Raw genomic sequence first — 16,334 nt, 5'->3', positions numbered from 1 at the left:
GTGCTGATCAATAGACTCTCCCTACCCTCAAGCAGTTTGCAGTTTAGTGTGAGGGAGAAAACTTAAAGTGACAAAACAGGGGAATTAGTGACTAGACTCCTCCAAAATAGGTACCCTTTTCTGAGGACATTCAGAAAATGAACCTTTAACTTTAATTGTCACAAGGGCTAGATATTTAGAAAAGTTCTCAGAGAAAAGTCCATTAAACTGAGGGTTTCTTTCCACTCATGGGTTACATATTAAAGATGAATTTGAAGGTTCTCAGAGAAGCTGTGAGCCTGGCCCCTATACATCTTTGCTGACTTCATAAAAAATGAGGGTTCTGCTGTGTGACCTGTGCACCTCTACAAGAAGATTGTGTAACATGCAGCATGCCTTCGATCCAAATAAACTCCCAGAATTATTAAAAGAATGGTTTTTTCCTCCTGAGGTCAAGGTGAGTCACTCGAGCTTTTTTCCTATTATTAACCAAGCACTACATGTAGAAGGCTTAGATATTAAAAGGCGTTAGCCAAGGCCTCTTGGCCGTCTAGTTGAGAGCAAATGCAAAACTTCAGGGGAAAACTGCATTACTTACAAAGCAAGAAAATGGCCTGAATATTAGAATCCATGTATACAACCTCATTCAAATTTCTATGGCCAAGTACAGAGAGTGATTGCTGCTTTCTAAACACCTGAGGCCAGCCTCTCCCTAGTGTAATTCAAATAGAAAAAAAATATATAACTACTGACTTACCTTGACCCAGGACTGCCAGCAAGTCTCTACATTCTTTCAATAATCTGGTTTTCTGTTTCCACCAAGAAGTGTGGTGCTTGTAACACAATAAAACAGGTCTCTCCCTGAGCTCAAGGCCCACTCCCACCCTTAGAAAGCCAGTTAGCCTCCTTGGCCCACTCATAAAAATGTGGCCAGCCTTAGTGGAAACCAACCAGAACATTTATGACAAATCCAAGTTCAAGAAGTGTGTAAAGTTAATGAACCCGTGAAGGCACCCCAAAGCTAGGATCAAACTGTCTCCATAGGCTTTGAACAATGATGTTAATACAGATCAAGCTGACAAAAAGACTATGAGGAAGGGTGGACAGGACTGTTTTACCCGAAATGAGCCCTGGTGTGTAGGATACACTGGCTGGTGGTCTTCTACCCCAGTGTTGTTCCTGCTATATGCAGGTGCTTGTCAAACCAGAACCCACTGATCCCAGTTCTCACAGAGTTTGTTACTGTTTTCCTCCAGGATGAATCCTTAGCACCCAGAAGTGGGGAGCAATGCGGCTAGGACAGGTAACGCAGGCAGGACGCTATTCAGTGCTGCCCCCAGGTAAGACAGACAGCGAGAGGTGCACTCACGTGTTCTTTAAGTGGAGCTGTGCGAAGACAGCATGGCAGTGTCAGGGTGTCCCTTGGAACAGTCCCTGTGACTTTAGCAAGAGACCTGTCTAACGGGCCTGGGCAGAATACCTTCTCAAGGTTATCTTCATCCACTCCATGAGGACAAATACTCTTTTTGACTTTTATTCTGCATGAAACCTGGAAAAATCCTAAATCCTATCATTTCTTTATTTATTTTCTTCCTTGATGAAGCCACAGGCTCAACATCCGCTCACTGCTTTCCTTAACACGGATGTGTTATTACTGCTCCAAATTTCTTTTCTTTTTTGGGGGGGGGTTTTTTTGGTTTTTTTCCGTTACCGGGAACTGAACTCACGACCTTGCGCTTGCCAGGCAGGCGCTTTTGCCGCTGAGCTAAACCCCCAGCCCCTGCTCCAAATTTCTGAGCTTTGAGTGAAGAACAGTAGGAAGAACAAGCCAAGAGGATAATTAATGTGAAGTTCAATCTGCTCAGAGACTAGGGAAGCTCTGTTTGGACATTACACTTGAATCCACCACTGCTAACCACCACTTGAGCCCTGCTTACCTCAGTGTGTGAAACTTTTAACTGTCTACCAAAATTTCCTCCTCTGCTTCCACAGTGCGTGGCTTTTACTGGGAAGCTGATGCCTAATCCTACCCTAAATTTACAACTTTATCAAATGGGATGTGAAGGGGTTCTAAGTGGTGGAATGTGAGCAGGTTAGTCTGGTATTTTCAAAATACTTTCCTCTCTGCTGGTAGATAACAGAGGACTACCAGGCCACAATGGATGGAAGACCATAAGATAGAAGTCTAATCCCATATGAAGGAAAGCTTTCTGAAAACCAGCAATATTCATAGAAGATTGTTTTATGATTAAGAAATAAATATGTGGAGTGTTTAACCACTGAAATATCTGGAGTGTTTAACCACTGCAAAATATCTGGAGTGTTTAAACATTTTAACCACTGAAAGATTGGAATGTTTTGTTGCAGCAGCCTAACCAGGTGTTACTACAATTCGTAGACCAAGTCACTACAGCATGAAAGAAGTCTATATTTATGAGCATCTGTCAACATATGCTGAGTACTTGGGTCCATAATATATAGTGATCTGTCTTTGTCTTTCCATATCAAAGGTTCTCTGGTGTCACATCAAATTCAGTTGCATCTCTCACACTTCCACTGCATATGTGCCTTTTGCTATGGCCTATGCTGGATGTTTTGAGAGCAAGTGGATTAGACCTAAAAATCAATCCATTTCCTTTGAGTCCCTGAACAATTTGATTCAATCATGAATTGAACATCAATTGTGTGTCAAGCCCTGGACTAGACCCAATGATAAATGAATGGTCCACTCTCTCAAGCACCCCATTTGGCTCCATGTGCGTAACTCTCATCAAGAGAGGAAATTTAGCATGTTCTCTCTTCTTCCCCCTTCACGGAAGGTAGAAAAGCAAAAACTTTTGATGGCTGGACATGGTGGTATGAATGTAAATACACAGTTTATATCATATTCCTATTTATGCATGACTCTTAGACTCACTGCTTAATACTTGTTACTCTTACATTCACTTGTCTTTTTCTAAGTAATAGCTTATTGTAAATCTTTTCAATGTGAAACAAAGCTTTCATGTAATACTAATCTAGGTTTAGTCAGGAGGTTTACTGTTAGCATTTATTTGCTTCTACTATGCTGCTTTCTGCAGAGAATGGCCTCACTCTTTGGTAGGCAGACCAGTATCCAGCTGTGTATTGGGCAGTTTAGTTCCTGGTTCTGCTTGATATTCGAGCTTTAGAGAGAGTCCCTCATGTATTCACATGGCCTAGAAGCAATATGGCAAACACTAGGCACTTGCAGTGTTCGTGTAGAATGAAAGAATGGTTGACTGGAAAACAGGTACCTCATTTAGTTAGTTTGATGATTCAGAGATTGGATTTCCCCTTTAGAAGATGTACCAGCCACTCACCACTCCTTAAAGAGAGTGTTTTTTCCAGGGAGGCTGAGATTTAATTAACTGGTGAAGCCCAAGAAAGACAAGTTAGTCCACTCTCACATGCCAACTTTGATGCATGAATAGGAGCTCCCTGGAATACAGTATGAGATTTTGAGATTTAATGGAAGATGACTGTTTACCCTATTGGTTGTGATGCCATGAAGATGGTTTGGAAGTGTGATGATGAATATGCCAGCTACCATCAGTCCTGAAATGGATTTTTACTGACAATGTGGTACAGAAACAAGGGTGTTGAACCTGGATGTTCTTGTCACAAATGTGACCATAAATCATGATATGTCAATTTGAATGGATTAAAAAATAAAACACCTAGAAGATTAATAAAGCACATGATTGGCATGTAGGCCAGCAAACTGAGGAAAGACCCACACCATATATGGGTGGTAACAACCAGTGGGCTTGTAGCCTGGACAAAATAAAAAGGGTTTTATTGAAGTGTTCCTGTTTGGGAGGAGCTCCAGTCTTTGCCATTGGGAGGAGCTCCAGTCTTTGGACATGGGTATCCAGCATTCCAAAGAAGATTCTCACTAGCAACTCTACAGTGTGTTTCCAGGGCTTCACCTCTGCACCGGTGCTGCAGCCTTGATCCCTATTGTTCTGCAGTTTCTATCTTGTTGGGCTTAACAGCTACTGGATTTCTGTCTATCCAGAATACAAAGTGTCACTATGGATTCTTCTGCCTCTACTCCCACAGATGGTCATTGTGGATTTTTCCACCTCAGAGCCTATAAGTGTACCTAATAAATCTGCTTGCATAACTGTACATATATTTTCTATTGATCCTGCTCCTCTAGAGAACCCTAATACAATAAGCAAATGAGTTAGTAAGTGTAAGAGATTATTAAAAAGATGAAATAAAACCTATACAAGTTCAGTGCTGTTGATGTGCATTTTCTTGCCTGAAGGAAGGAAAATGGATCAAATGGCCCTGGCTGCTCCTCATTTTCATTGGTACCTGGAATATGGTCACTCCTTAACCACCTGTAACCAGTGAGCCCCATAGGTCTCAGTACCCATCCTGTGCCTAAAGCATGGTTAGCAATGAAAAGGTTTTGGAGGGGGAGACTGTAATGCAACTGGCGTAGACACCAAGAATTTTTTCAGTGATTTTGATCCCTGTGCCTACCCTCAAAAGCTGATTCATGACAATGTTACAACTAACCCAAATTCTATCTCAGAGAAAGTATAAAATAATAAGAGAACATGCAATACAGAGAAAGGTGGGCGAAGAGGAGGAAGAAAGCTCTTCCCATGTTGTGGCCAAAGGCCTAGCACTGGGTCACATAAGTGATACTGACCCCAGTTGTACCTTTCTCCCAGATATATCTGTGCCATCTGTTGCTCTTCTTTTCAAAACTCAATACCTCTGAGGTCTTCAAAATCCAACAGTGGCCAGGTCCGTGTAGACTTATTTTCCCCTTCTCTCTGAGTGTATGAAACTCCATGAAGGTACAAAATGTCCTGTGTCACCTGGACCTACAGCTGGAGTTTAGAAGGAAAAAAAAATCTGATGTAGCAATTTCTGATTATGTCAAATGATTAATAGTTTCCTGTCCTTCCTAAGGAAATTTGCTTTTTTAATGGGATATTGTGGAATCATACTGATTCTCCAGTTAGTAGAGCATTATGGAGCTAGAACATTTCAGCAGGAAATAGAGGAGAGGATCTGGAAGCAGGAGGGCCACCTTAAAGTCAACTAACTATGTCACTGTATCTCTCCTTGATCTGAGGCTCCTCTCCCCCAGGCAGGTCCCAGAAGCTGTCATTTTCTTTTCTTTATAAATTCTTCCCTGATTCTACTTCTGACCTCATACACTCTATAAATTTCCAAGATTTTTAATAGCCTGTATTACAGAAGAAGTAGAAAATAAGTCTGTCCTTCTAAGTAAGACAGGCCACCAATTCTCCTTTAAGATTAAGCATATTTGTAAATCGGGAAATGCAACTATTCATATACTCTGTCTATATACAAATAAATAAAAATAAAGCAAACCAGGACTCTAAAGATCAACGAGCAATAGAAAGCATGTGTCAGAAAATTGTCAAAACTGTAAGGACAAAGGCCATCATCACTGAGATACGCAGTGATTCTAAAGTTACCATTTAAACTTAGTCTCACTACTTGTTTTGTCTTTTTCAGCACCATTTTTAGGACGAGAAATTAGACGAGCCTCTCATGCTGCAAATACATTAATGTATTTTTTGCAAATGTATGTGCTAAAGTCTGAGTTGGATTTTTAACAAATAATGAAAGAGAAAAAGTACTCTCCCTTACATCAGACTGAAAGGAACCCAGCCAATGAAGACAGTTTTAGCAAAGTGGGAAGTTCTTAAATCCACTCTGTAGATGGAAGAGGTCACCCAGAAAGGTCATGATCTCTGATCCCTGGCTTTAAAAGCTCTCATTTTTCGCCTTTTCCAGGGGCACTTTTATCATAGCCACCCTTCCCACCCTCTGTTCTTTGCCTCTCGCTTCTTTCTCCCCTCTTTGAGAAATCAACTGGAGCCTTCACACATCCACCATTTCCCATGATGCTGTGCAAAACAGCACCTGGGGCAGCCAGCAGAGCCTGAGAATGGTCCAAAAGAAAGAGTAGGGAAGCTGGCGATTGGCTGGAGAGGAGGTAATGATTTGTAATTGCAATACTTTCATTACTGTCTTTTAGCTCTTTGCAGAGTAATGTCAAGAGCTTCGTCTTTGTAGTGTTATTGGCATTTTTCATCATATTCATGAAGTGTGGGTCAATTTTCTTCAAAAGGCACACTTCGCCAACTTGCCACAGAGACAGACAGTAATAAATTCTACTAGTGCACTGTGAAGGCTTCGTAGCTGCAAGCAACAATAAAAAGCAATGAGCTGGGTGTCACTAAGTAACTCCAGTTTACACTGCATTTTCTTCTTTTATTGAAAACTCAGAGTATGAATTTATTAATGAATACACAGGCATACTTTGAAGGGGGGTGGCAGTGCAGGAGGAGGGGGGTGTGGAGAGACACCATGTCAATTTATTTGGTATTCACACTGTGTGTGCCTATATTGTATTGTTCCATCATTTCATGGCCAGGCTTACCTTGTTAGGCTGTGGCCCTCCAGAAAAAACCCGAGCTCATATAGCAACACCTTGACGTGGATCTACAGCTGCTCTTGCTGTGCCTGTCTCACCTTTAGCCCCGGCTGTCTACTGCCACCTTTCATTTTCCGCATTCATACATCAATAAGCTTTGCATGCTGACACCTAATTTTGCAGGCTACTTTGGTTATGGAGGCCGTGTTTTGCATATCACTACCCACCCCCTTCTGACACCTACTGCCTTTAAAGGGAAATGAGGAGAAGAGAGGAAGAGGCAGAGGAAAGAGAGAGGAAGAGAGAGCAAGAAAGGAAAAGCTTCTTTTCTTCTCTGCCTAATCAGAGATTTCTTTATATTTGTCAAACGCAGATATGCCAAATCAACTTTAATTGATTCCTCGGCGGCACTCACAGATGATTTTTGAAGGACTGGGCTTGTATTCCCAGACACACTGTTGTGTTTCCAACAAAAAGGGAGGTTTCTCCCACAAATCAAATTTTGATGCCAATTAGTTAGCATTTTCCATTCCAATTAAATTGGAGACTTGGAGACCTTTCTGATTTGGGAAGACTTTATATATATTTTATATTAAAAATGCCCTTCAGGGGCTAATAAGCAGGAAGGGAATGTCCATGGGTGGTGATGGGCCCTCGGGGGTGGGGGACAGAGATGTGCTGTGGGTATTTTCAGCTCCTTTCTCTTGTTTACCTCACAAAGGTTTGTCAAGCCCATGGCAACCTGTTATATGACATCACAAAGGTTTTTACCTTGCAGTTCGGTGGCTAAAGTCATTAGAGCTTTGACAACCAATACATGTTATAATCTAACAGTTATTTTTCCTGCCGTGTCCCACCCTCCATACCCCCTGAGACCTCATTGTATTAAAAGAGAAGTGGAGGTATAGGTGGAAGGAAAGCAAGATTAATATTAAAAAGAATAGGCTGTGGCTATTGAGAGATTACATAAACAAAGCAAATACACAAAAGCACAAATACAATAGGAAAAAAACTGCAAATCCAACAAAGAAACCTACATATTCTTACACGTGCTTGAAAGTACGTGGCTGGGAGGACACACCTGCTAAAGATGCGTCGTTGAAAATTTCTGACCCTACTAAATTAAGTATTTGTCACATGTATCAAAACATCTTAAAGGAGAGAATTGTCAATTCAAGTCCAGCTGTAACTTTAATTTAATGGTAAGCAAGATCAATATGGAATACATCACAACATTCCATGTCCTTTTCTTCCTTTTTTTCCTTGCTTTTCTGAAGTCAGACTTACAAAGCAAAAACAACAACAAAAGCACTACAGTAGTCTTGGAGACCATCATGGGGCACAAGTGGGGAAGCTGCTGGATGTCAATGGTCAATCTATTTCTTCCCTACTTCCTTCTCTGACAGGAGTTCAAGTTCAAAGCACCTCTGTTCACACACATAATCTCAGCGCCCACATTCGGTAACCTGAAGGCCTTTAAAGGAATAAGTTGTGCCGTAGTTTGAATATGGTTTGAGTGTGTTCCCCCAAGACTTCCTGTATGGAAATTTACTTGCTGTTGTTGAGTCATAAAAAGAGTGAAATCAATCTATCCTCTTGAGAGGTGGGACTTGGGGAGTAGTTCAGAAGGGGTAATGCTGTTAGGGCGGAGCTCTCAAGATTGAATCTTGGTGGCTTTATACAAAGGAAGGAAGTCAGAGGCGATATCCACAGCTCATACTCCTCATCTCTTCCTTGCCATGCGATGCCCTACACACCTTGTGACTGAGCCAGCCAGGTCATCATCAGATGCAGTGCCTTCACCTTGACCTCTTTATAACCTAACTTATGATATTGTTATTAACAAAGAAAATGGAGCAACATGAGGTGCAAAACATAGACTCACCTGTGTAGAGCAAGTGCACCGCTCTCCGGCCTTCTGAAGCACACTCCTCTGGCTTCCTTTACGTACCCTCAGAACAATTGCATGACGTGAAGCGAGTGCTCTTGGCATCCGGGGCTGAGCCCCGACCATCCTGGCAGTGAAGGATCCATCTGTGCCACAGACTTGGGCGCTATGAATGAGGGTCAAATGCAGTGATCTATCAGCTATCACTTTAAAATGGAATTTCAGAACCACCTGGCTGTCCCCAAGGCCAATCTGCATCGCACCTTCCAGTTTCCTGTCAAGGCAACCCGCTGTTTGTTTAAACGAGAGCTCAACAGAGTCAGCCACTTTATCTTCTCACCAGGGCCAGTAGTGTCCCTGTTTTTGAGAGGAAGAGCATGGTACTCAAAGTGACTGAGGAGGTTCCTCCAGGAACCTCTAGCCAGTAGGGTAGAGCCAGGACCAAAAGCCAAGTAGTCGGGCTGCCATGACCACATTTAGCCATCCCTTCTGGACTCCCTGGAGAGGCATCTGATTTTTTAGCAGAGATTAGTACCCCAGTGAGTATAACCAGGATTAAGTTTTTAAAAAAATCTGTCGTTTTAGAAATTCCTCAAGTCTCTAGTAAGTGTGAAGTTCTTACAAAAATGTAGTGTACAAAGGCCATTGCCCGGCATCTGAAGGACCCTGGCTATAAACCATAGTCCCCTTTCCTGGGTATGCAAATGGGCCTCAGTTACTGCACTTGTAAAGCACTAAGAAGAATAATGAAATAAAATTACCAGTTGCCAAACCAAGAAACAAGCAGCACCCATTTAGAGACTAAAACTCCAGTCCTAGGCACAACGAGCAAGGTGCTGTTTCAGACAGTGTGAGTACACCAGGAGTAGAAAGAATCCCCCTTCTGCACGAGGGCTGGGTGTGACATCTTCTGAACAGGCTCACCCCAGCCAGAAAGAGAAGAATTACAAGGAAGACTGAGCACTGCTCACATTCACGCGGGGCCGAACTGCACTGTCAATTAGCATGTGTGTTTCCATAATTGTTATACAAGGGGGAAATTTACAGTGTTAAATGGCCCTCAAATTCACACTTCTGCGTGAGTTTTTGTTTGGTGGTGTGTCTAGTATTAGCATGGACGAGCGCCTCTGACATCGCCTTGCCGGTGAAGACAGAAACGCTAACGTAATAACGGGACCTGCACGGCAGAAGGGAACGCTACTATTCCTCAGCCTTCATAGATGAATAGCTAGATCAATAGATGATAAGTAGATAGATAAACTTCTGTCCTTTTTTCTTTCTTTCTTAATTCTCCTTCCCTATTTTTTGGGAGGTTAGGGGAGGTTTTTGTTGTTTTCATATTTATCAGACTTCTACCATTCCTTCCGATCTAACTCTTCCTACAGATTCAATGAAAACTCACTTTTATAAGCTTCATATTGTGCACTCTCTGTGCCCAACCATCTTCCACAGAGCATAGGGAGGGCTGGGGATTTAGCTCAGCGGCACAGCACCTGCCTGGCAAGTGCAAGGTCGTGAGTTTGATTCCCAGTACCAGAAAAAAAAAAACAGAAAAAAAAAATAAACACAGAGCATAGGGAGGTCATAACTAGAGGACTACCTGAGAGATTTAGTTTAACCGAAAGATGGAATTGCTTATCAACACAAATACAAGCAAAATCTTCAAGAGTTGTTGGAAATCTCAGCACATTAATTCTTCATCTGTTTAGGTAATTTTTGTCTAAAGATAGGTGAATGAAGCAGATGACACCTCAAAGTCACAGTCTCAGATCCCGCAAACCCCACCCTCCAGTCTGTATGTGCTCATATAGCACACGCAATCATTACCTGCATGCATATGTGCTGAAAACATGTTCAAGTAGCAAATGGGAATCAGTGTAAATCCCCAAACTGCTAGGTAACCAAGTTGTCTTCTCGATCAAAAGATTTAAGAGCTAGAAAAACACATGCAGATTGAAACATACGACTCCTTTAGTCTACCATCAATGGAATTCTATTCTATAATCAGTCAAAATCAGTTCAGGGAGGTTAGGTAACTTGTCCGAGGCCACGCAGCAAATTAAACCAATTATATATCACCAATTAGTTATTTCAAAATATTACATGTACTCTCAAAGATGCCATTAGATGCCATTTCTAATGTTATTGAAAACAGTTCACAAATATCCAGAGGCATTTATTTATTCATTATTTACATCATGACCTTGCTCTGTAAATGATTTAAGATACCTGGAAAGACAACTGACAAAGAGCTACCAAATGATGACGATTAAGATGATAAAATGTTTTTGCAGTGTCACATCATGCAGATTAAATCCTTGTATATTAGTTTAAATCAGCTAATTATCTCATCAGCTCACTTTAGTAAATAAAAAAGTATAAATAAAAGATAAATTGAGAGATAATGTCCTTGGACAGAATTGAAGTAGCCACAATATTTCTGTTCCAGGCTACTTAATAAGAGGAAGCTGGCTGCTTCTTGCCTCAGTCCTTTATGCTTCAAGGCAAGATTGCTAAGATGCCCCCCAAGGACTTAGACCTCAGACACATCAATCCATAATGCAGTCTCATACCAAGGAGGCTTGAGAGTAAAAATGCCTGTGAGGACCAAAATAGGGTTAGGTGATAGAATCATGGACAAGGGGTAGACAACACAGAATCGCTTCACTGTCATCAGGGGGAAGGAAAACACGGGTCTGCTGTTACATGTTCCAGAGATGGGAAACGGAAGGGACCCTCATGCCCGGTGGGGAGAATGAGTTGAGTTCATTGCTGCTTGTCAGAAGAGAGGTTGGGGTTAGAGGTGAAACACCAGGAGTTTTGTGTGAAGATCGGCTTTAAAGTCATGAGCTGGGTGGAGGGGTTCAGATCATCTATGAATTACGAAGAGGCAAGACCAAGAAATCCCAAAGTCTAAAACATAGGCCCAACTTCGCAACAAGCAGAGGCTCAGAATTAAGAGGCTCTGTTAAAGGAGACTAAGAAGAGCAGAAACCAAAGAGCAGAACTGCGTGGGTCAGGTAGAGAAAGTGCCTCATGATACTCTCAGAACAGCATTACCAGCTCTACAAAGGCTGCAGATAATTTAGGTAAGATGAGGACTGATTTCCCTGGTTTGTTAGCTGATGGTGGTGTACCAAATTACCCTTCTCAAGTGCTGTAATTAATGTCTTGGGAACCAGGTATTAATTACAGTAATAACCATTGCCATCTATACTTTGGCAACGTACATGTGCCAAAAGGTTAAAGTGCACTAATCTAATTTGAACTGTACAAGAGTAGCATTGCCCCAAATCACAGAAGGAAAACTTTGGTACAGAGAGGTTAAGTGATTTATCTGAAGTCACTCAGCTAATAATAAGTCTGATAGTGGAAATCTAGATCCGAAATATAATGCAGGGTTGACCAAACATCAAAGCTGAACTGTAACATTTGGGGTGATGTGAATGGAACTGGGAACAGCAGGCTTCCCCTGTTTTCCTTGGGACACAAATAGCTCCCACTTGGGTTCATTCTTCCAGGTAGGGTGAACAAGCTACCCAGGTAGCCAAGGACTGAAAAGATTCCCCTGATGTGCAATTTACAGTGCTAAAACTTGGAAAGTCTTTGTCAAATTACCATGAGTAGGCCATTCTTCACCCAATAAAACCTCCTTTGGAATGCCTTTCAGGAAGAAAGCTGCTGTACTTAACTGTTGGAGATTTTGCAGTGTGTGGGAGCTTCCCTGGGGTGGTCTTGGAGCCTCTGTAGAATTCTAAACCTGCTCTCCAGTCTCTCCTCACTATTCCCAGTAAGTGGGACCCCGGAGTTGGGGACCAGGAGCAAGGTCACTTTCTCAGGCCTCTCTCATCGATGGACTTGTTCACTAGACTCCTCTCAGCCTCCTGCTGTAACCCCTTGGGAAACCCAAAGGTGCCCCCCACTGTGGTCCCAACCCCCAGCTCCCCTGGAGACTTCCTGGGCTTAGAGGCCCCTGTTTGTCAAATTCCTTCTGATCTACACAGCTAATGAGGTCAAAATAGCTATGTCCATGAGGGATACATTTTCTCAATGGGAGCATATGCCTCGGAAAACACATTGAAAATATTTATCTTTTCTCACAGTACAGGCAGAGCAGTATAGAATACTAGCTTGTAAAAATGCTCTTTGAAAAGCAAAAGCAAAAAAAAAAAATCATAAAGCATAGGAAATGAAAAGGGAATCCTCCCAAACCAGGCTGCCAGTTGCCGTCCGGGAGATTTGCTTGTGCCGTTTGGAAAGCTTTGTTACCGGCTCAACTGATAATATACTGAAGCGAACACACATGCCTCAGAGATGCCAGGTCTCTTTTGGCCTTGGGAGAGGCCTGAGATCCTGCAGACAGCTTCCAATGGGCCTGTGCTGAGATGCTGACCTCTGGCAATCTGCAGAACCCCCAGCCTTGCAGAACTAAAACCACCGGGATTATTCATGCACAATTCTTCACAGAGGCCGGCCCCTGCACCCCACCCCACATGCTGTTTCCTCTGGACCAGTGTTCCTCAAATGGGCATGATTTGGTCTCACCCCGAGGGGCATTTGGCAATGGTTAGAGATGTTTTGGACTATTTCTACTGGTAGGAGTTGAAGGGGTCAAGCTAGTAGGTGGAGGCGTGGGCTGCAGTAAGGCCACTCCCCACACCCAGTATTATAGGCCTCGATAATTATGGGCCTAATAAGTCTAATACACACTCTTATCCAGATGCATGTTTTTATACCATCACCTCAAATTCATCACAAATTCATCATCAACTTGCCCAGGACTTCTCCTCCCTTCTGATAATTTGTCAATGGCACCACTATTTTCTTGACCACTACATTAAAAAACTAGAAGCTTTTAAAAAACAAATTTGTATTTTTCATTTTACCCCTTTCCCTAGATACACTGTGCCTGTCTGATTAGTCCCAGGCCGTGTGTCTCCACCCAAACAAGCACTTTTCACCTGTTCTCACACCACTCTCAACCAATTCACCTGAGCTTTTCATTTCTTACCTAAATCATGGCAATGGCCCTGTTTGTTCTTTCGGTTTCTTCATTCTATCTTGAATTGATCAGGGCAAGCTAACCAAGGTAACACATAATCCCAACTGCTTAGTGACATTACTTAGTAGATGTTTGTTGCTTAGTCTCATAAAATCCACTGGTTGGGAGGCAGAACTCTGATTTGTGCAGTCAGTTGGTACAGGGTCCTCCTTATTTGTACTCTGCCCAGATTCCAGGGGGCTTGGAAGTTCTCTGTCAGATCTTCTGCTTCTCACAGGTACATAGGGAAGAGAGTATGTGTGATCACACGTGATGGGGTGGGCCTGGATGCTGCATACATCTCTTCTAGCATCTTCTAATTGGCTAGGACTGCATCATATGGCTTCATCTGTCTGGAAAACGTGATCTAATTGTAGGCACAGGAGAAAGGCAACTTGACTTTGATGAATTCCAGTATTTGCCACCTAGCCTTCCTGTTCACTCCTGCCTGATTCATCTTTCCCAAATACCATTTAAAGACATTTTACCAAGTTCCATCCCATTCAAAAACTTTTGGAATGAGTCCCAATTATCTACCTATTAAAAGCCCAATCTGTCTCCAATACAGCAAAATTTTAAAATTTTGTTATTCTCCCCCGCCGTGCCTGCTTCTGCTGCCCTCACCACCACTGCAGAAGCCCTGGCTGCTGCACCTGCCTCCCCCGCGTCTCTCTGTGCCTCGGGCCCTGGCTTCTCCTACCCTGGAACCTCCTTTCCATGACTCTCAGAGCCCACCAGGCCCCACCTTCAGCTCCTCCCAGCCCACATGACCTCCCACTGTCTGAAGCTCAGGAATAAGCAGCAGTCGTGGACCGATCCCCACAGCATCTCAGGCACTCATCTCAGTGCTCAGCATGTCTGTGCCGATCACTGTCATCTGCGGATCTCATTTAATCTCTACAACCGTCTGCACAGGAAGTAGTGCTGTCCTGTTTTTCCTTTCACACAGATGTAATGGAGGTTCGGAAAGGTAAAGGAACTTGTGAACTTCACAAGACTAGCAAGGGGTAGAACTCAGCCCTCCCCACAACTCCCAGACGCCCTTTAGGCACTGGGCCACAGGATCTTTCCCTGAACTCTCACAGTTCCTTATGGGTTCTGGAAGTGGAGACAAAAGTATTTACTACAAAATGAGAACAATATCTTCAAGCTTTTATGATTCAAGCTATTATGATTTGGTGGTAGGGAGACATAATGGCTTGCCACCTGGCTGAGCTCAGCCGGCCAGTGGGCAGGTGGGCCAGGTTCCAGGCCCTGCGTGGCATTCCACACAGGGAGTCTCAGTTCTACACAGGACCCTGGCAGTCAGTATGGAGAGTGTTCCTGCTCCGTTATTTGGGCAGCAGGGACCTGGCAGGTCTAGCCAATGGGGATACAGCCATGGTTGGGAAGTTCAGGGAAGAGGAGCTGCATGCTCTTGAAAGGCATATTCATGGTCAGAATGGGCTGATGCTGAGTGTGGGGATGTGTGCCCACGTTGGCTTCACAGAGGCAAATGTAGGAGCTGCCTTTCCTGGGAGAAGCTGCCTGGGACCTGTGTAAAAACCCTTTCTATGCCAACATCCCTTCCAACCTTGTTCAAGAGAACTTCTTCCCTAGTGGAGTGACCTTGAGCAGGCTACATACTTCCTGGTGCCTCCGTGAATAAACTAGGAGTCAAAAAATTGTGGCCCATGGATCCAATGTAGACCAGCACTCTCTCCCTACCACAGCACAGCTGAATTCCAGTGACAGAGACTCTGTGAGTCCCTCATTTTATCCTTCCTGTAAAGGTCTGCTTCTGCCTCCTTTAGGTCTTTCCCTTTCATGACGCTGTACCCTAGCCTGCTAGTGCTAATAAACCCTTACTGGCTTATGAATAGGTAGAGTCAGGGCATCAGCTTTGGGGTGTTAAGAAGACATACGTTGATGTTGAATATTTTCATGGTTTAGATCTAAATTGTCCCCTGAAAGCCGCCGTACGCAGAAGCGGGGCTTTGGGAAGGTGCCTTGGTCACGAAGGTGTTATGCCCATCAGTAGATTCTTCCTGATGCATTCCACGGCTGCATGTGCTCATATGAAGTGGGCCCACTGAAGCTTTGAGCCAAAAGGAACCTCCCACCCTTTCAGGTGCTAGTGTCAGACACTATGTCTCAGGAGCGAGACAGAATGGGAAGCCCATTCTAGCCATTCACGGGAAGCCCTTCTTTTTCAGAGAGGACCAACATCCAGAAGCTCAGTTTTGCTGGTCACTTAGCTGAGAACCTGAGGTTTGGCATGGACCCACATGTCTTCAGATGCCTGAAAGCTGCAGTACAGTATGTGACCATTTTTCCTGCTGACCCTTAGAGCATTACAGCTTCTACTTTGTGTACCTTGAGCGTCCTACACTTGAGATGTTCAAAACTAATTCAGGCTCAGCAATGTCTTCCTCTTCCAGCTCTGTTCCAAAGTTGCAATCAATGGGAAACTCAAATTTCTTTGACTCTGACAGAAAGAAAAAAAAAAAGTAAAATAAAATGGACCCAGGGTCATGTTGTGCTTCTGAGAGAACAAAGGGAGATTTGTGGGTGATCCAGCTGTAGGGTGTCTCATCCTCTGGCCATACCCCACTTTCACAAGGGTGATCTCTCCCACTCCTGTGCATAATCACAGCCCGGGTTCTGTCTGACTTTGCACATGCTGTCTTTCCTAAAGAGACATTTGTCATGACACATAATGCGAATAAAGATGGGAACAGTCCACTCTACTTGGATTTGCTAAAACTGTCACTTGTAATGCTTGCCTCTCATTTACACTCAGAGTGAAACCTTCCATGGTACCAGTACCAGCAAGCATCCTTCCAGCCTTCTCTCTGCTCGGCTGAGAGGAGGCTGCCTGGAAACAGAGGCTCCAGACCTTGTCCGGAGGCTTCCCTGGAAAGCAGACGATGAGTACATGGTGGCCATTCTCAAAGGCCACTGTGTGTGTTTTTAATGAAAGGTGGGACTAT

General features: G+C 43.4%; 1 long non-coding RNA gene across 2 annotated transcripts; it reads left to right on the top strand.

The window, feature by feature from the left end:
* Nucleotides 1-356: 356 nt before the first annotated feature.
* On the top strand, nt 357-15,887 carry LOC102029531. Of its 2 annotated transcripts, none has more exons than XR_261106.1 (3): nt 357-436; nt 1,236-1,319; nt 15,558-15,887. It is a non-coding gene; the product is annotated as an uncharacterized LOC102029531 (long non-coding RNA). The 2 variants fall into 2 exon arrangements; XR_001234148.1 differs by lacking the exon at nt 15,558-15,887 and adding an exon at nt 2,114-2,250.
* Nucleotides 15,888-16,334: the final 447 nt, after the last annotated feature.

Source organism: Chinchilla lanigera, unplaced genomic scaffold, assembly GCF_000276665.1.
Source record: "Chinchilla lanigera isolate Chin_1 unplaced genomic scaffold, ChiLan1.0 scaffold00023, whole genome shotgun sequence".
NCBI classification, from domain to species: domain Eukaryota; kingdom Metazoa; phylum Chordata; class Mammalia; order Rodentia; family Chinchillidae; genus Chinchilla; species Chinchilla lanigera.
The sequence above is the reverse complement of the archived record's forward strand: the minus strand, read 5'-3'. Positions and strand labels throughout refer to the sequence as shown.